General features: G+C 40.3%; 1 protein-coding gene and 1 long non-coding RNA gene across 4 annotated transcripts in view; one reads left to right on the forward strand and one right to left on the reverse strand.

The window, feature by feature from the left end:
- The first annotated feature begins 4,670 nt into the window (after nt 1-4,670).
- Nucleotides 4,671-17,925, forward strand: part of LOC131677603 (uncharacterized) — a 592,646-nt gene continuing 579,391 nt past the window's right edge. Inside the window, exon 1 of one of the 2 annotated variants that reach the window (XM_058957497.1) lies at nt 4,671-5,893. The gene's annotated coding sequence lies outside the window, so the exon portion shown is untranslated. The remainder of the gene's footprint in view (nt 5,894-17,925) is intronic. The other variant, XM_058957496.1, reaches the window with a different exon arrangement.
- Nucleotides 12,204-12,635, reverse strand: LOC131677607 (uncharacterized). Of its 2 annotated transcripts, none has more exons than XR_009303403.1 (3): nt 12,523-12,635; nt 12,390-12,461; nt 12,204-12,333 (listed from the first exon to the last, which is right to left on the reverse strand). It is a non-coding gene; the product is annotated as an uncharacterized LOC131677607 (long non-coding RNA). The 2 variants fall into 2 exon arrangements; XR_009303402.1 differs by having other exon boundaries at nt 12,518-12,635.

Genomic DNA, 17,925 nt, shown 5'->3' on the forward strand with positions numbered 1-17,925 from the left:
TCAGTTGGACTTTTTTTTATACAAATACAAATACAAATACAAATATACAGTAGGAGTGTCTAGAGTCATTCTCAACGTTACTTATTCCGGAATGACCCGTGAGGACCGGTGGAAACCTACATTATGGATGTGGCAACATATGGATCCACATGTTCGCCGGCGTCAGCGCAGCATGTTGAAAATACAAATGCTGAAGAATTCGCAGACCATTTCGCACGAGCAGTAGAGGGAATTCTGAAAAGCCACTATGTGGATGATTATCTCGATAACTTCGAGAATGACAAAGAAACCGAGCGAGTGTCATGTGAAATGGCAACTTTACACCAGAAGGGAGGATTTCATCTTAGGACCTGGGTGTTGAACAGCGTTGGAGTTCTTTGCGAATTGAAGGAGGCGTCCTTTAACCTTCGCAAAAGCCTATGCTTGAACGCAGTGGACAGAGGCAATCGCGTTTTGTTCATGTTCTGGCAGACTTCATAGAACGAGTTGCTATTCTCAATGAAAATTATAGAAGAGATTCTCCTTTAGGATGTGTGGCGAGCTGAATTGCAGTGGAACGAACAGGTAACAGAAGAGATACTCGATCATTGGGTCAGGGTGACCGGTCTGTTCCCTAAAATTAGTGACTTGCGGATCCCACGGTACTTTAAGGAAGCGGATGTTCTGTTGTATTATCAGCTTCAATTGCACGTTGTCATTGACGCAAGTGAAGTCACTTTCTCCGTCGCGTACTGGAGAGTGATCAATACGGAGGGCAAAGCAGAGCGCTCGATAGTCGCGGCCAAAATGAAGGTCGTCCCACTGAAGCCACTCTAGATTCGTCGCATGGAACTACAGCCAACAGTTCTGGGCAGCCGTTTGATGTCGTACATTCAGGAGATTCACAGTGTTAAGGTGAAGCAACGATTTTTTGTGGATCCGCCACAGTGTTGGCCTGGTTACGCGCCGATCATCGTCGGTACACGCAGTACGTAGCGTGCTGAGTAGGGGTGATATTGACGACGACAGAGCTCTCAAAATGGCACTGGGACCCTAGCAAGCTAAACCCTGCATATTCTGCAATAAAGTGGAGTAAGAATCCATGCTCTGAAGCAACCAACGAGTGATTAAAAGGTCCTAGATTCTCGACGTGGCGACAACTGATAGGTGCAGTTGCATACGTACACCGTTTCGTGGACAATTGAATGCGTAGATGTCGAGGAGAGGCGCAGGAATTGCTGGCGCAATGGCAGGAATACCCGGATGAGATGATTACAGTTTCGAGAGGGCAATCAAAATTATCTAAATCCATCAGCTTGTAGCAGATAATACCAACATTCGATGAGTGCGGAGTGCTACGCGTCGGCGGTGGAATTGGAGCTTCACCGCATACGTCGTTCGATGCTAGGTTCCCGGTGATTCTCCCAAGAAAACATTCGGTGACGACGCTGGTTGTAGACGATTTCCATCGTGCCCTTCGTCGTGGTAACTCTGAAACGGTAGTGAACGAGATTCGTCAGGTCTACAGCATCTTCCAACTAAAGAAAGTTGTGAAGCAAGTTACGACCGTCTGTCAGCGGTGCAAAATAAGGAAGGCGACTCCGAAGGTTCCGCGAATGGTGCCGCTGCCTTTGGCCCGTTTGTCCTCGTTTATTCGACCATTCCACGATACCGGTATTGATTTTTTCAGATACTTGTTGGTGAAAGTAGGAAGGAGTTCGGTTAAATGCTGGATCTATCTGTTCACCTGTCCAACCGCCCGTGCCGTTGTAACCAGTGGATTTGTTTCAACCCAAGATTTGTGAGATTGTCGCGTTTAGTTTACGTTTATTAAATCTGTGTATGTCAAGAAAGGATCTGTGTAGTGTCTAGAAGTTGAACACCGTTAGAAGGCCAGAACGCAACAAGTAAAACTCGCCATAATTTCCGTCACCCACCACCAGGTGCCGGATTCAGCAAATAGACGACCATTGGGCCGTCGGCGATAATAGAGGACTGGTGGAATTCATTGGCGAATCAAAGGGTCGAGGGTATAAGGTCAATAACCACCAAAACCGGAGTTCAATTGCCCGGTAACTATCAACGAGGAAAAATTATCAAGTCAAACCAGAAGAGTGAAAGTCGAAGTAAAGAGAAGTGAAGCTGAGTGTTAAATCAAAAGAGAGTGACGTGTAGAAGAGCAGAAATAAGGAAGTGGATAGTTAACCGGAGAATCCAGACTGCCAGGACCCCGTGGTCTGTAGCTTGAAGCCATGGTTTATGTATTAAAACCCCTGTGAACCTGGAAAGCCCTACCGTGTCCGTCCGTCGAATACTTACACTTGAAACTGGGCATAACCGACGAATATAGCCCCACGTCGAAGCTCGAGTTCATCAACATACTCGAGGCTTCGTCGACGACCGGTAGCGAGCGACGTACTGTAGCCGTAGAACTCCGTGTGGAACCGCAGAGTCAACGGAGAAAAGCAGTGGAGTACGGTGGAGTGGCAGCGACAACGACTGGAGTGGAAAAGGAGCCCGAAGAAAACCCAAGAATAGAGAAGTGCTAAGGTAGGAGATAGACAATAAGTACGTGGGAGAAACGGAATAAAAAAGTCGACAAGAAGGGAAATAAAGTTATGCTTGCTTGAGGATAAAGATCAGGAGTTTCTTGGCCACGATTAACCACGAGCGTATGCCGACCCTGAGGTGTTGAGCAAGGGAATCTCATATTTGCAGGGCTGTGACCATACGCAGGTTACATCGTCCATGCGGAAGTTGCACGCAGTCTTTCCACACCGTCCTGCATCAAATGCATCCGTCAATTCATCTGCCGCCGAGGAGCGCCAGCGGAAATCTACCCCGACAATGGTATCAACTTCCAAGGTGCTGAACGGCTGCTACGGAAAGAACTCAACTCGGATAATTAGAAGCGACGTTTTCCAACGCATATACCAAATATGTCTTAATTATCCAGCCAGCTGCACCTCATACGAGGGGGGGCGCATGGGAAAAATAGTGCGATCAATAAAATCGGCAATGGAGACATTTTACAACAACGATCGGAAACTGGACCATGAATGGTTAGTGACGCTAGCCGTAGAAGCCGAGGGTATAGTGAACAGCCGGTCACTCACCTGCCTACCGCTAGATACTGCTGTAGTAGAAGCCCTGACTCCAAATCATTTTCTGTTGGGAATTTCTTCAGGTGTTCGTCGGCCTGCAATACCCTTCAGTGATCCGGCCTCTACCGTAAAGAATTCTTGGAACCAAATACAACATTAGCTGAACGTCTTTTGGATGAGTTGGATACGGGAATATCTTCCGATGCTGGCTAGGCGGATGAAGTAATTCGGAGAAATGAAACCCGTGGCTGTTGGAGATTTAGTCCTCATAGCAGATGAATTCCGTAGGAATGGCTGGATGCGCGGAAAAATCGAAGTTGTCGTAACTGCGGAAGACGGACGAATTCGGTAACAGATAGTTCAGACTGCGAGGGGGATATTGCGTAGGCCGGTATCGAAGCTAGCCGTGTGGGAGGTTGAGTTGGGTGCAGAGCTGCCAGATAATTTTGTTCAAAATTAGAAATTTTAATTTGAAATAAGTACTTTAAAGTAGTGTTTATTTCACGGCTCAATTGTTTTAATAATTGTTTTGACAATAATTTATTGAAAAAATAGCAATTGTTAATAAAACGACTGCAAAACGTTTAAAATTTTAAAACATCTGTAATGTTTATTGGAGATCTGTATAAATGGCAGCTCTGATAGTGCCACTTATCACATGTTAGTGCCGACGAAGTTCACTACGATTCATAAACGATTGTGGTTCGAAATCGAAAATTGTAAGTAAATTTACAATAATATAAACTAAACCGGTTGTACTTAATAAAAATAATTTCTGCTTTAAGATGTCTCACACCAAACACCGAAATAGCGAAAGGCCAAAAAGAAATTTTGTTCCCAGAATACTTGTTTTTGTGAACAAATTTTGCATAAATAGCAAGTTATTGATGTGTAAAAACGTTTTTATCCTATCTTTTTCTGGATTAACTGTTAAAGACGCTAACCGATCTGGCTAGAATAATTGTTTAAGAAAACCGATAGTACGTATTTACCTTTTTGTAGAAAATCATTTACCAGTTACTCGGAAGTTTTAAGAGTTTGTCAAATACATTTTTACATTCAAAGAGTTGAACTCCATCGGTTTATGCAACAAAAGAAGAATTATTCTTCATTTGATTACCAAATTAGAGATTTTTACCAGCCATTTAATTGAAATAACTTAATTTTCCTGCATTTTACTAAGCTGATTTTACACAAAAGCGATCCAAATCCAAATAAACAATAAGCTCAAATTACTAAAACTATTTTCTCGTGCATGGATTAGTTTGGGTTTAAAAGTTTTTAAGCATATTTTAACCACTGTGCCAACCATCATCATTATCATCATCATCATCATCATCATAGGACCAGCATCCTCCTCTCCATCTCATCTGCAAACATCCTCTCAGCTGGGGAAGGATGCATCAGAAACCGCTGCCGGTTAGATGTCCTAACCGGGTGCTACGCAACGCTCTCCGAAGAGTGACAACACGCGTGCTTCTCTCATTTTCTGGTCGTAAACACGAACGAGGATGTAGGATTTCCCTGATGTGGGCTTCAAGTGCGGAACGAGAGTTTCCACGGTTTCAGTTCACGGATTTGCTTCGATCGGTGCGGAACGCGATATTGGTCCTGGTGGTTTGACACCCGGAGGATAACATTGCTGTAGGTTGATTGGAATATTCTTTTTTCCTTGTCACGTTTGGTCGCGGTCGGTTGATGGACTTTGGAGCGTGAGTGAGTTTATGGTCCACGGGGTTTCACGCAGGTGAATCTGCTGTCACTGAGGAGCAATTTATTTCGGTAGGTCGGTCGCTTTCCCACGGGGGTTCCTCATTAGTGCGTTAGACTTGTGCGAAAGTGTATTATCGCGGTCGGATCCGCTTGTCTCACTTACGTGAGTATACGTGATCGAAATGATGATTCGCCTCATTCTCGGAGAAACGTAGTGTTGTTTTGTTGATGGCAGCACAGGTACCTAGTGCTAGTTTCCAACTTAACTGCGAAGTGAGGCTCAACGACAGCATTATGTATTATTAACACGTCCCGAAGCAGTTAGTTTCATCGTTAGACTTGATCCCGTTATCGTAAAGTGATACAGTCGAAAGTTGTTAAGGGAAAAGGAGAAAGTTTCGGATTATCATTGTGCTTTCGGAATTGCTGTTTGCCGAGATCAGCCATGCGGGAGGATGTGAACGTGAAGATGAAGGATTAACTCTCTCACCCACAGTCTTTCCCTCGGTGCGTCTCAGTGTGTACATTGCCTAAGGAGGATATCAAATTTCGAGAAAGTCTTCTAGCACCGGGAATTAGGCGTTACTTGAGCCAAAGCTTCAGCAGCTGTTGTTTGCCTACTGGAGCTGGTTCTGACTGGAGTGTAGAAGAAGAGGGGGAAAAACGATGTGATGATAGTTTATGGTACGGATTAAGAAGCAAACGGAAATCGCAAAACGAGCACAAGGGGAGTGAATATTGGGGGAAAAGTGATTTTCCGGTCTCTGAATAAGTGTATAGTGTAAGTGAGGGTGTGAATGTGGACTCGAAGGCGAAACGGCAGTTCCGGTAGCGTTTGCAGACGTAGAAGAATAGCCGGCAAACTTGAGACAAAAGGGCAGTTTGGTATGGATGCTTATAGCTCGGATTAACAGCGTAGTTTGGCACTTTGTACGGATTTGTTGCATACAAGAGCTCTGAGAAGCAACACCCCTTGGAAAGACTGCGGAAAGGCTGGGCTGAACTCATTTCTTTGCAGAGCAGTTTCTCAGCTGATATATAGAATTTATACACTTGCTGAGCTGTTTGTATTTCTCGGATGGTGAGTATTTGTTGAGGTTGGTAATCTTGATTCTTGATATTTTCTTTGCTCTAGAGCTTTTCTTCACTACGCTAGTTTCTTGACTTTTGTTTTGTTGTTATTGGTGAGTTTATTTACCCTACGCTATTTCATTGTGTTCCACTGAACTCTCCCGAACGGAACAAAACAGATTATTTAACTTTTGTCAGTTTTGCTGTTATTGGGACATTATAATATGCCACTAGCAGTCGCAGTCTTTAGGCTTTAAGTAGCTTTTTTCGTCATAGTCCAATGTGACTTTCAACGCATGTACAATTTCCACATATAAACAAAAGTTGGATTTGAATGTTTCGTGTTCCACCTATCAGTAGCTGACACCAACTTGCTGTCAGTAAGACTATGTATCCAAAGTAACACACCGAATTGGCGCCAGTTTGACACTAAATCCAAACAGTTCACACAACATATGCGAATGTCCAAAGAAACTGTTTCGGTTGGCCAAGCACAGAGGCATGAGAGAAAACGCCTGTAGGTATGCAACATATATATTTTCTCAAAGGGACCATTCATAAATTACGTAACGCAAAAATTGCCCAAAATTGACTCCCCCCTCCCCCTATGTAACAAATTGTCACAAATTTTTCCATTCCCCCCTCCCCTGTTACGTAACAAATTCCAAGAAATTTTTTTTTCTTCGATGAAAACATGTTACGTAACGATCTAGTTTACACCCCCTCCCCCAATGTCACAACTTGTTGTACCCCCCCCCCCCCCCCCTAAAAGCGTTACGTAATTTATGAATGGTCCCAAAGGAAAAAAGATGGGTGGGTAATGTCAGAGACATAACCGGAGTGAAGTAGAATACACTTTAGACCGGTAAATTCTGCTCTGGAATAAGCAATTTCTATACGATTTTGTCGACTTTAACACATTCATAGTTTATTTGGAGTATTTTTGGAATTATCAAGTTGACAATTTGCAACATTCTTTGAAAATATTGTTGAACTTTTATGAATGAAGGCACGCAAACGAGCGTTTGACCGTCGTCCTACTACCAGCATCAGAGAAGTAGCAGATCAGAATGTTTCGCTACATGGCCTGTACCAAACAAACCGCTCGTAAGTCCACCGGAGGAAAGGCTCCCCGCAAGCAGTTGGCAACAGCCCCCTGGCAACCCTATACCATCATATGGAGTTTGACAGCGACCGACATATATGGGGCGTTATAGCTATAAAGCCCCAAAGAATTATGTTCGGCACTATGCTCGATATTCAAGCATTTCACACGACGTTTTGCTTCTTGTGGGATGATTTAATAATTTAATTTAATCGACATTTTGTAACTAAATACAGCTTCTAATCATTCGGTTCAAAATCAATGTTTTGCCTTTCATGGCAGTGATGTTGGCTGTACAGAGACGTCGTCCTTGACAGGGGGCTGGTTGGCAACGAAGGCCGTGTAAAAGTGCACCAGTCACGGTTGGCGTTAAGAGCCTCATCGCTACCGAACAGAAACAGTCGCCCTGCGAAAAATTCACAGCTATCAGAAATCGAGCGGGCCTAAATTGTGACCCAAAATAAACCACAAACCAACAAGTTGTTTGCAGGACCAGCCAATTATAAAGTATTATTATTATAAATGAAATTTTCCATTGCCTTACAACCTCCCTCCCCCTTTCCACCCGGCTTGAATAACTATCAATCTTGATGATGCTGTGCGGCGGGGGCACTAGTTTTTATTATGGTGGAAAATTTAGGTTTGCGCGTTTTTCCCAAAAGTTTTTTAGCTGTGCTGTTTTCAAGGAAGTTGTAGTTGAATTCAAAATAAAATAGTTTATTTCTATTGTCAGAGATGGACCTTCCAACGAAAACTAGTTTGGCTCGCTTGGAATCGAATTGTATGGACCAACCACTGCTTTCACAAAATCTGTTATTTTCAGTAATTGAACATTCTACATTTTTGTAAATTGAATCATTACACTAACCTGTCTACAAATCACACAAATAACTTTTTTATTTTGTGCCATTCTACTTGAAAGCGACGATATTGTTCACAAGTGGCTCACTTACCATCCAACGCTCTTGACAAGCCACTTTCTGATGCTTGTAATAAAATTTCAATTCGATTCTTTGTCGATAAATTGATGGCCCTGAAAAGGGCCTGTTGTTTGGACAGTGTTCGGAATTTACTTGAAGCTGGTGTATATGGTAACAGTTTTGGTGCCATCTGAGACGGCATGCTTGGTCAACTCTTCTGACAGCAGCAAACGGACGGCGGTTTGAATTTTGCGGGAAATGCTGCAAACGAACTGCTGCATGCTGATGCTGGAAACGAACTGAGCGTGAGCAACAGCCAGCGATGCCAGATTCTCGCGACATTAAATCCGTAGATTTGCTCTGCACTCAACAAAGAAACAAAAGTATTGCAAATTAGGTTTTACACCAACCGGCATAAACCCACAAAATGGTGAACTTCGTTTGACAATTCTCGGTGGTTTGTTTACATAGGAGTTACGTGAGTTCGAATGTGACAGATGAGCACTAGGGTGGGACAAAAAATAGATTCCAGATCCGAGCAACTTTTTGAGTGCCATTTGGGTCCTAGAACATCTGTGCAAATTCTTAGCTCGATCCCTGAAACTATATTTTTGCGCCCACTGTTTAAAATTTACATGGGATTTTATACGGGAAAATTAACTTTCACAAAATAGTTCCTCTAGGAGTCGCCCATTGCTTCCTAAAAATAAACCGTTATATGGCTTTTGTAGAAAATTTAACAAAGAATCAATGTCTCGAAAACTACGAAACGATCTGACACTTGAGGAAAAAGTTATTAAGCTGAAACCAATTGATGCTCTGACGATTGATAAAATATTCTTTTTTTTCTAGCACCACTGCTGTTGGTTGTCCAATTATATGCAATTTTGTTTTGATCTCCTCTTAATGTGTCTAAATCATTTATCTATACTATTTGGCCACTTCGCAAGAGTTTTGAGGGATAAATTGAGTCTTCTTTTGTACATAATAAGAGAAAGTTAAAGATTTTGTATATAATTCGACCGTCAGCAGCAGTTGCTATGAAAAGTAAAATTTTCATTAATCTTCAGGGCATTAATCGGTTTTTGCTTAATAACTTTTTCCACTAGTATCAGATCGTTTCGTGGTCTTCTAGACTTTGTTTCCTTGATAAATTTCCTAATAAAATCAGACTTCTATTTATTTTTAGGAGGTAACGGGCGACTCTTGAAAGAATTAATTTGTAAAAGACCTTTTCCCCAAATTTTAAACCGTGGGCGCAAAAATATAGTTTCACCAATCGAACTTAAAATTTGCAGTGTTATTCTGGGAGCTAAATGAAACCCAAAAAGTTACTCGGAGCGAAATTTTATTTTTTTTTCATATAACCATGTCCCACTCTAATGAGCACCCGTTGCACTCGAACTCACGCAACTGACAAAGTAAACAAACCACCGAGAATTGTCAAACGTGAACTTCATTCATCAAGAGTTCATTCGTGTCGTCATCTTGCAGAACTCAATAAAGTTTTTCACCCCATTTAGGAATTGTGTGCCCAAACTCAATTCCAAGTTAAAGTTATATTCATTAATGAATTGATGTTTAGTACTCTACAAATGCTTCTTACTAGTAGGCAGCATTTTCAATACACAACAGCAGTAAAAAGCATATTAAAATAGCAATCCAACCGACTTATTCAAGACGCACTGTTAAGGCCTATTTGTAACCTAAAAATTAGCAATGCTGAAAAATTTCTTAGAATTATATTACACAATTGATGAAAAGTATTTGTTTAGTCCACATTGTCCTTGTAAAGCTTCAAATTTTATATGACAATATCTATAGAATTGTTCAGTCTAGTCGAGGGTTCTAACGTCGCTCATGTTGTTCGTTCAGGAACCATTCTTGTTAGTTCTACAGCAAGAATACAAGTTTTCAAAATATTTTTTATGCCAGTAATTGTGAGATATCGTGATATTAGTTCCGTTCCTTTGCACAACAAATTTATATCGCACCTTCGAGCGTTATATGGAACAACAAATTTGAAATCCCATCGCTTGATTTCAACCGATTTAACGTGAGATATTTCTCTGGTTATTCTTTTTTAACCATCGTTATCTGCCCTTTTCGTTTCGTTTCACTTAATCGTACGCTGCCTGGAAATTCACAATCGGATGGTCAGTCCGCTTGTCGTATTTTCGAAATTTGTCCAAGATATATCGCAGAGTAAACGTCTGATCCGTCGTAAATCGTCTGTTTTGGTATTCAGCGTCACCCGATTCAGCCAACTGGCGCAGTCTTTTAAACAGAACATGGTATTCATAGGCGATATTGAGGATTGTTATGCGATATTGAGGATCATGCAGTGGATTGCTTCGTCCTGCTTGTCACTCCCGACTTTTAGATGTTCGAACAGGATTCTGTTATTGCCATCTGGCCACTTATTCGTAATACTTATTGGTGATTGTGCTATCCCAAATTTTTGTTATATTGTTCGTTTATATGACGCTATTCAATGCGGAGCCATAGCCTTTTATATATTTACAACAAATAAAGATTTTTTCAATAGGCTAGTAGTGTTTCCATCGCGCGCAATTAGCTATTGCGCGCGGAGCTTTTTTGTGGGGGGCATTTGTAGCAATGCCTGACGGTCATTCAGTCTGCTTCTTTGGTCGTCACTTCGTCCATGCTAACAACGCAGCAGTTGCCTTGAATTTAACGGTCGGTTGGCTTTGTATGCTTCTTCGATTTGCTGACTACGGTCGTGAAACCTTCCGAAATGTCCCACATCAAATTGCACCACGGAAAAAACGCTGTAAAAAATTACCAAGTTTGTCCGATTCTTTTCAAACTTTCAGACAATGCAATATAACCCATTAGTAAGTTTTTGGCATATTCATTTTATTCAACTACAACACCACAACCTTACGCTCGCACATTACGCTTAGCTCCCTTCATTAGTTTCTGTACATCTAGCTTCATCTTCTCCTGTACGGAAACCCATTTTTTCTTCATGTCTTCCTCAGATTTGACCTCCTTGGGATGCTTCCGTAGTGTCTGCTGAATTTTTCGATGTGCCTTAGTTCCGGTTCATTTCCTTGAGTACGAAAGTAGCCCCGTTGGCTTCGTACCATTCCAGGACAACATTTGAATAGTGGCTCGAAGCTAGATCCGGCCAGAAGATCCTATGACCCTCGGGTTATTTCAACAGAGGAAACAGTGGCTTCTGAAGACACTCCTCGAGATAGATCTCCCCGTTTAGAGTCTCGGTAGTCAGGAAAGGCTTACTCCGTTTGCCTCAAAAGCAAATCGCTTGACAAATCATGTATTTATTGGCAAACTTTGAAAGTTTCTGCTTCCTTACTTCCTCCGGAACATCAAATTTGTGCTGGGTGGTGAAGAATAGTTGCCCCGGAAGCTACAGAATGTCCGCCTTGACGCAAGTCTTATTATCCATGATGAGATAATGCGGCTTCGTCAGCATCTGGGTGTACAGTTTTCACGTCCATGACTTTCCCACCATATTTTTCCGTTCGTCACGATTTGGAGCCTTCTGCACTTTGTACTTTGTTCCTCCCGGCCTTTGGCTCTCTGAACCAAAGACTTGGACAGATTCAACTTTTTAGGCACACCCCTGACCGAAGCATTGGATTACGCTTAAACTCTTTCAGTACACGCTTGTGATTCTGACCACTAATAGAACATCCATTCTGCCTGCATTTCCAATAGATTCCAAAATTCATTAATCAGATTGCAACATTTGACAAGCCTTCTGCTCGATTGGAATGACACTGACAGGTTTCGTGCTCGATTGGAATGACACTGACAGATAAATGGTAAACAAACGATTGACGTGACGAGTCTTTATCCAGAGGGATTCAGCGTCGTTCTGACAGCTATAAAAACACAATGTAATAAATACTTTCTAAACTACTTCTTCCCACATTTTCAAGAGAAAACATCCCGATGTGTTGTTTTGTGCAGCGTTTTTTTCATGATGCAATTTGATGAATCTTTATCTACCATTTGCATCTTGTTTGGCGGTGCTATTTGTTGCTATAAAAGTACTGGCTGTAATAGTTGATGATTCAATATAAGATTCTGGTTTAGCTGTCGTTGCTGGTTGGACCACTGCTTGCGTTTTAGCTTTCGGCGTTGAAGTCGAGATTTTTTTGGTTATGGAAAATTCAATGTATGCCAGCCGCGCTGGAGGGAATATTGCAGTTGTTTGCCTCGTCCTTAGTTCGTTTGAGGCAGCGCGTTCATTCATTTTCGCTTCAAATTCAACTTCATAGATTACACAATTCACTTTATCTCGAAAATGAAACAGATGCACCCTTCTGCTTTTATTTCCACAGAGCTCATATATAACCTGTTCCGGACGGCGAATGATGTTTGCCGCACACTAACTCTTTTTAGCAATCGCAATAAATCCAGGTTAATTTGTGCGAATAGCTTTAAGCTATAATATATTTTAATTAGTTCAATAAGTTTTAATCTTCAACAATATGTACTTACAAATTTAGTGTAGCAAGTAAGTTTTAGGTTATAATCAATTTAGTTTTAGTAGTTTAGTAGTAATCAATTTAACTATAAGTAGAAACAAATTTAGTTTATATGTAAAAAATGCGTTAATAAATTATTACTACACGTTTTAACTCCACTCCGTTCTGGTTTCCAACGAGAATGATGACAGTTGTCCGCTTCCGCTTGTAGGACGTCAACCGAGACGGCACCTGACAATCTAAACCCTCGTGGTGCATTTACGAGTGATCGGACAGGGCGCCCAGTATCCAACATAACCTATGAATGTTTTGGTGGGTGAATGCATTAATATTGCCTCCGAGCTGAAGGCTTTAGACTCTGCTTTAAACTTCAGTCAAGATACAGATTAAAGAATGAATAAGGCGTTGAAACTGAATCCTGGTTGCGGTTAATGCAGCAGAAATGGGCAACAAAAGAGAGATTTTATACCACTGTTTTCCATAGTTGTTCGTAGAATTGAAACGTAACAGTTTGTTGGTTATATGGTCGGTGTTAAGTCAGACCGGAGTAAGTCGCAAAACATAAAAAAATGAGATAATGATGTCACTGGATAGGAAATTTCGTCAGCTATATTCGACTTTTGCCAGATTTGGAATATGTAACAATAATCAAGAATTATGACAAAAATTAATTTTCAATTATAATGTAAAGGATGCTACGATTCAAACTTTAAACTCGTTTTTCTCGAAATCAACCATCTGACCATATGTGCCAGTTGGTTACATTTTCCAGGGTCACGAAGAAAGGAATGGAGTGTTCTATCCGCATTCTCACAACCCAGACAGTGTAGGAAATGGGGAACAAATTCCTGAACACGTCTTTATCGGCGACAACTTCGTCGTCTTGCGACATGAATCTACGGATAACGCCATCAGGTTACCAGGAGACAAATCATGTAGTCTTCCGTCGATCGCACCGCCCTCCTTGTAGACGGGGACCTTAATCTTAACTTAATCCTGTTCATAAAGATGTGTCATGCTGTTACTGTAGATAAATTGATCTAGTGAGGTACGAGCTATGCATACCAGAGCCAAATTTCGAACATATTGAAGCTGAATGAGATTAATGTTATATCTGGCAATACACATATTCCCTTTTAACGTGACGTTGGTTGCTGGACAGATTTAGATAACTCTAATTCCTTTAGTAATAAAAGTTTTTCCTTCTCGTGTTGTTGATCGCTTTCACGTGTCATTCATGGCAAAGTTTTCCTCATTTTTGTTGTACCCTCATTCGTACGATGTGGACGACCATATCGCTCCTTTTCGACGTATAACCGCTGTAAGCATTCGCCTTCTAGTTTGGTCAAGTAAAAATCCCACACATCACCAGAACATGGTCAGAGGCGACATCAATGACATCGGAGAAATACCCAGCTGATTTTGGATCGCGTTTTGCCATTCGGGATTTCCAGTTGTGCTTCTTAATAGCATTTCGTCTTAAAAAGTGCCACAGATATTCATATTAACATCGGGCCGCGCCGAGGTTGGTCAACCAATATTTCCAACTATCAAAGACAACTGACACGATACTCAGTGTCCTTTTCGCTTTTACCTGAACCAGCGCCAATCGATCGACAAATCAGCTGTCAGGCTACGTGCACGAATCAAATATACGAATTAAAACAGTTATAACAGTTAAAACAGGATCCAAGATATCGATTCATCAACAGAGAGGAGAAAACGTTGCTTGAATTCTATGAAATAAACAATTTATCATTTGCAGATGAGACAATAAATTAAATTCTATTCAATACGACTTTTACTGGATTTATTATTTGAACTACATATAATTTCCCCATTTCCTCATTATCGCCGAAATGCGGTATAACTTTTGGAAGGCGTTTTATAAAGCAGAGTCTATATTCTCGAGTTGAATTTTCGATCGCTGATATTTATTATCGCACAACGTGGTTTTGCGGATTCTCCATTTTGTTAAGATGATTTTCCAATAGAAAAAATAACTGTCAATCATTGGCAATCTTCTTCAAAAGTACACTCACTCAAAAAAAAGTAAACGTTATGCCTATTGATTTTACACATAGATTTTTGCAATTAACGGAGGCATATAGACACTATTTGCTGGCACATAAACCTAATGTGTGTATTTACAAGAAATATTAATCTTACATTCACATTTCATAACTATTAGCCACATAAAACCCCATTCTATAACAATATGCACATATAACTTATGTGTGTGCATACATAGTTTATACAGTTGACACATAGAAGGTATGTGTGCGCGTGATAACAATAGCATTTCTTCTTCATATGAATTTTAAGCGGTTTGAAGCAAATAGAATTAACGTTTGGATTTTTTTCAGTGCTGAGATAAATCCGTAGATTTCCGTAGAAAAAATTGCATTTCCGTAGATTTTATCTACGGATCCGTAGATCCGTAGAAAACCTCCAAATCCGTAGATCTACGGAGATTTCCGTAGATCTGACATCGCTGGCAACAGCATGCTGAGTTTTTATACCTGACTGCAGCACAATGTAAGCTCGTCCTTTTTTGTGTTGTCCTCAATATGTGTTCTTCGTAGCTCCACCCTTTCGTTGGTCGACCACATATTTTTGATAAAGAACAAAATTGAAATTGTGTTTCCAATACGGAGATTATCGAATACTCAGGGTAAAGAGAGTAATGTAATACGGCACCTTGGCAAAATGTTTGAGAATTGAAACCTTTTTTGAATGCGCCTAGTAAAAATGTTTTCCACTTCACTCCAGTTTGTTTCTGACCATATTTGCAATTTGCGTACTGAAATAAATCATAATTTAGGGTTTAACCCAAATAGCTCTCCAAGGAGAAACAGTCCATGAAGCAGAAAATGCAAACTTATTCTTTGAAATGATTTTGGTGGCCCTGAAAAGGGCCTTTTTTATAATGATACAAGTGAGTTCTACCTTTTCAACTTCCAAATCCATACAAAGTGCGTCCCTGCCGCTTCAGAGTATAGACGACATTCATTGCGGTTTTGCGCTTGGCGTGTTCAGTGTAGGTCACGGCATCTCGGATGACATTTTCCTGCACACCATCAGCATTCGTAGATTAAATCGGAGATGCATTTTACACCACCACGACAAGCCAGACGCCGAATGGCGGATTTTGTGATTCCCTGGATTTTATCACGAAGAACCTTGCGATGACGCTTGATACGGGAACGCAAACATGATACCGCTCATTGTACCGTCCGGACGAACATGTTGCTCGTGTGGTAAGCGAGCACCTACTGATACAAAACAAGCTCGCGTGACCTGTATATATAATATTCCCGTATGTAATGAAATGCTTACATGCCCCTTTTTGACGGCTCTGCGTGGGATATGCTGGCAAATTGCGCATTTTCCTCGCTGTTTCCGAAGGATTTTTTAAAAATCCTAGTTTTGGTTTATTTATAGTAGTCGCACTAATTACGAAATTTAATACGAAATACGTGCACAAATTTCCGATCAGATAGTGCAAAAATATTGCAATTTCGTCCAGTAGAACGGAAGATACTCGCATTTCAAACCTGGGAAAATTTCTCAACTGAAATTTTTGAAACGGGACCCCATATTGAAACGTTAGAAGTATTCTACTTCAAAAAATAGAAAATTTATGATAAGATGTCCCATGCTATAGTCTGAAGAATCTAGAAAGTTGTAGGGAATTTCAGTGAAAACTAACTTGTATAACTTGTCGGTTATACCGTGAGTGTGGGTTTTTAGGTAGTTTGATTGATAATATATAATGAAAAGTGCATATTTTAAACATTGCAATATATGTTTTTGTTCAGTTTACTTAGCGGTGCCAATTTAATTGGTTTACATTCCAAATATCTTTAAATTGGGGGACCGCAATTTCAAATTATTTTGAACTAGAATACTTCTAGTGTTTCAATTTTTTGCACTATCTGATCGCAAATATGTGCACGTATGTTTGATTCCGTGATATGTACGACTGGTGTAAATAACGAAAATAATGTATTTTGTGAAAGTAGTGGTTATCTGCGCCATGATTAGTCCGTACTATTCCACTGGCACGGGACACATAGTATATCGTTGTTAGCGAAGCCCCATATCATATCTACGATCGTTGGCTCATATAAATGGAATGTCATGTTTGCAAATTTTTTAGTTCGAATTGTTGTACCGGTTGGAATAGCTGAATACAATTTTGTTTTTATCGGCCCTATTAAGGACCATGTTAACGGTATATAAAGAATTTAATAGGTTCTTTTTATTTCCAATTTCCGGTTACCAAAATGTGTACCAATTTGTTTTCCACAAAATTCTATGTCGTACATATTCCAAAATTCGAAAATTCTGCCAATATAAATCCGAAATCGGTATATGTGGTAACCATGTTCTCATCAATGTGCCTCATCCGCATGAATAATGGGTGAAAGAGGGAAGGGAGTCACGTTGAACGAAATAAGGGCCGGCTTTTCATTGCATTGTAGACGAGAATGAAAGCTGCAGTGGTTTTGTTTTTAGCCTAAATTGACTAACGAGTAAATAAAAAATGGGTAAGTAATGTCAGAGACATAATCGGAGGGAAGAAGAATCCACTTACGGTTTTATTAAAACCAGTTATTTCGGTATTTATAATAGAAATACCGAAGTAACGGTACACGTATATCGAATTTTCTGCTGCTGGAAAATGAATTGTTTCACTATCAACAAATTCCCTTTTCAGGGTTACCAATACGTCACTCCGTATGTTCGAATGTATTTGATTACTTTGGATTTCGTTGGACGTGAACCGATATTTTGGCATTTCCATTAGAAATAACGAAATGACTGGTTGTAACACAACCTTTCAGCAGCTAGTAAAAATTGCAGCATTCGAATTAACAATGTATTTCACTTCAATTATGTCTCTGACATTACCCAGCCATCTGTTTTATATTCAAATTAAGAAGAAGAATCTTGACACTAACATTTAGGAATACAAATTGATATACAAGAATGGTTAATTGTTTTTTTTTACCATAATACAGTCGATTTGGGTCATACAGTTTTAGCATTTTATAACAAGACAGAATATTGAGAGAATTCAACTTTGAAGAAAAGAATGAGGTGTACGTTTTTATGATGGAGGTAGATATTGTCAAGTACGAGTCCTGCAAACGGAGCAGCAGAATTCAATTAGCTAGAGATTTCAGAGTAGAAAAAGTTATGCAAATTTAGAGCCATAGTACTCAAGTGAGAGCAAGGATGTGAAATATACACAAATGGGAAAACTAGAAGTGGCAGGGTCATTAGGGATAGGCTTAAAATTAGGGATAGGCTAAAATGCTTAAAACGTGCTAATCTTTTGTCTTCTGCTGGCAGAAGTTGAACATAGGCAGCATCACTACGTATCACTCAAGTCTACCAACATGTCTCCTGGCAAAGAGAGACTTATCCCTCTTTACCGTGAGAATTATTGTTTAGTCTTTGACGTAAAATCACATACAAAGATCTTATACTAGTTTTTAATTCTCTATCTAAATAATTTTTTTGAAATATTCGAATCGAAT

The sequence above is a fragment of the Topomyia yanbarensis genome, chromosome 1 (genome assembly GCF_030247195.1).
Source record: "Topomyia yanbarensis strain Yona2022 chromosome 1, ASM3024719v1, whole genome shotgun sequence".
In the NCBI taxonomy this organism is placed as follows: Eukaryota; Metazoa; Arthropoda; class Insecta; order Diptera; family Culicidae; genus Topomyia; species Topomyia yanbarensis.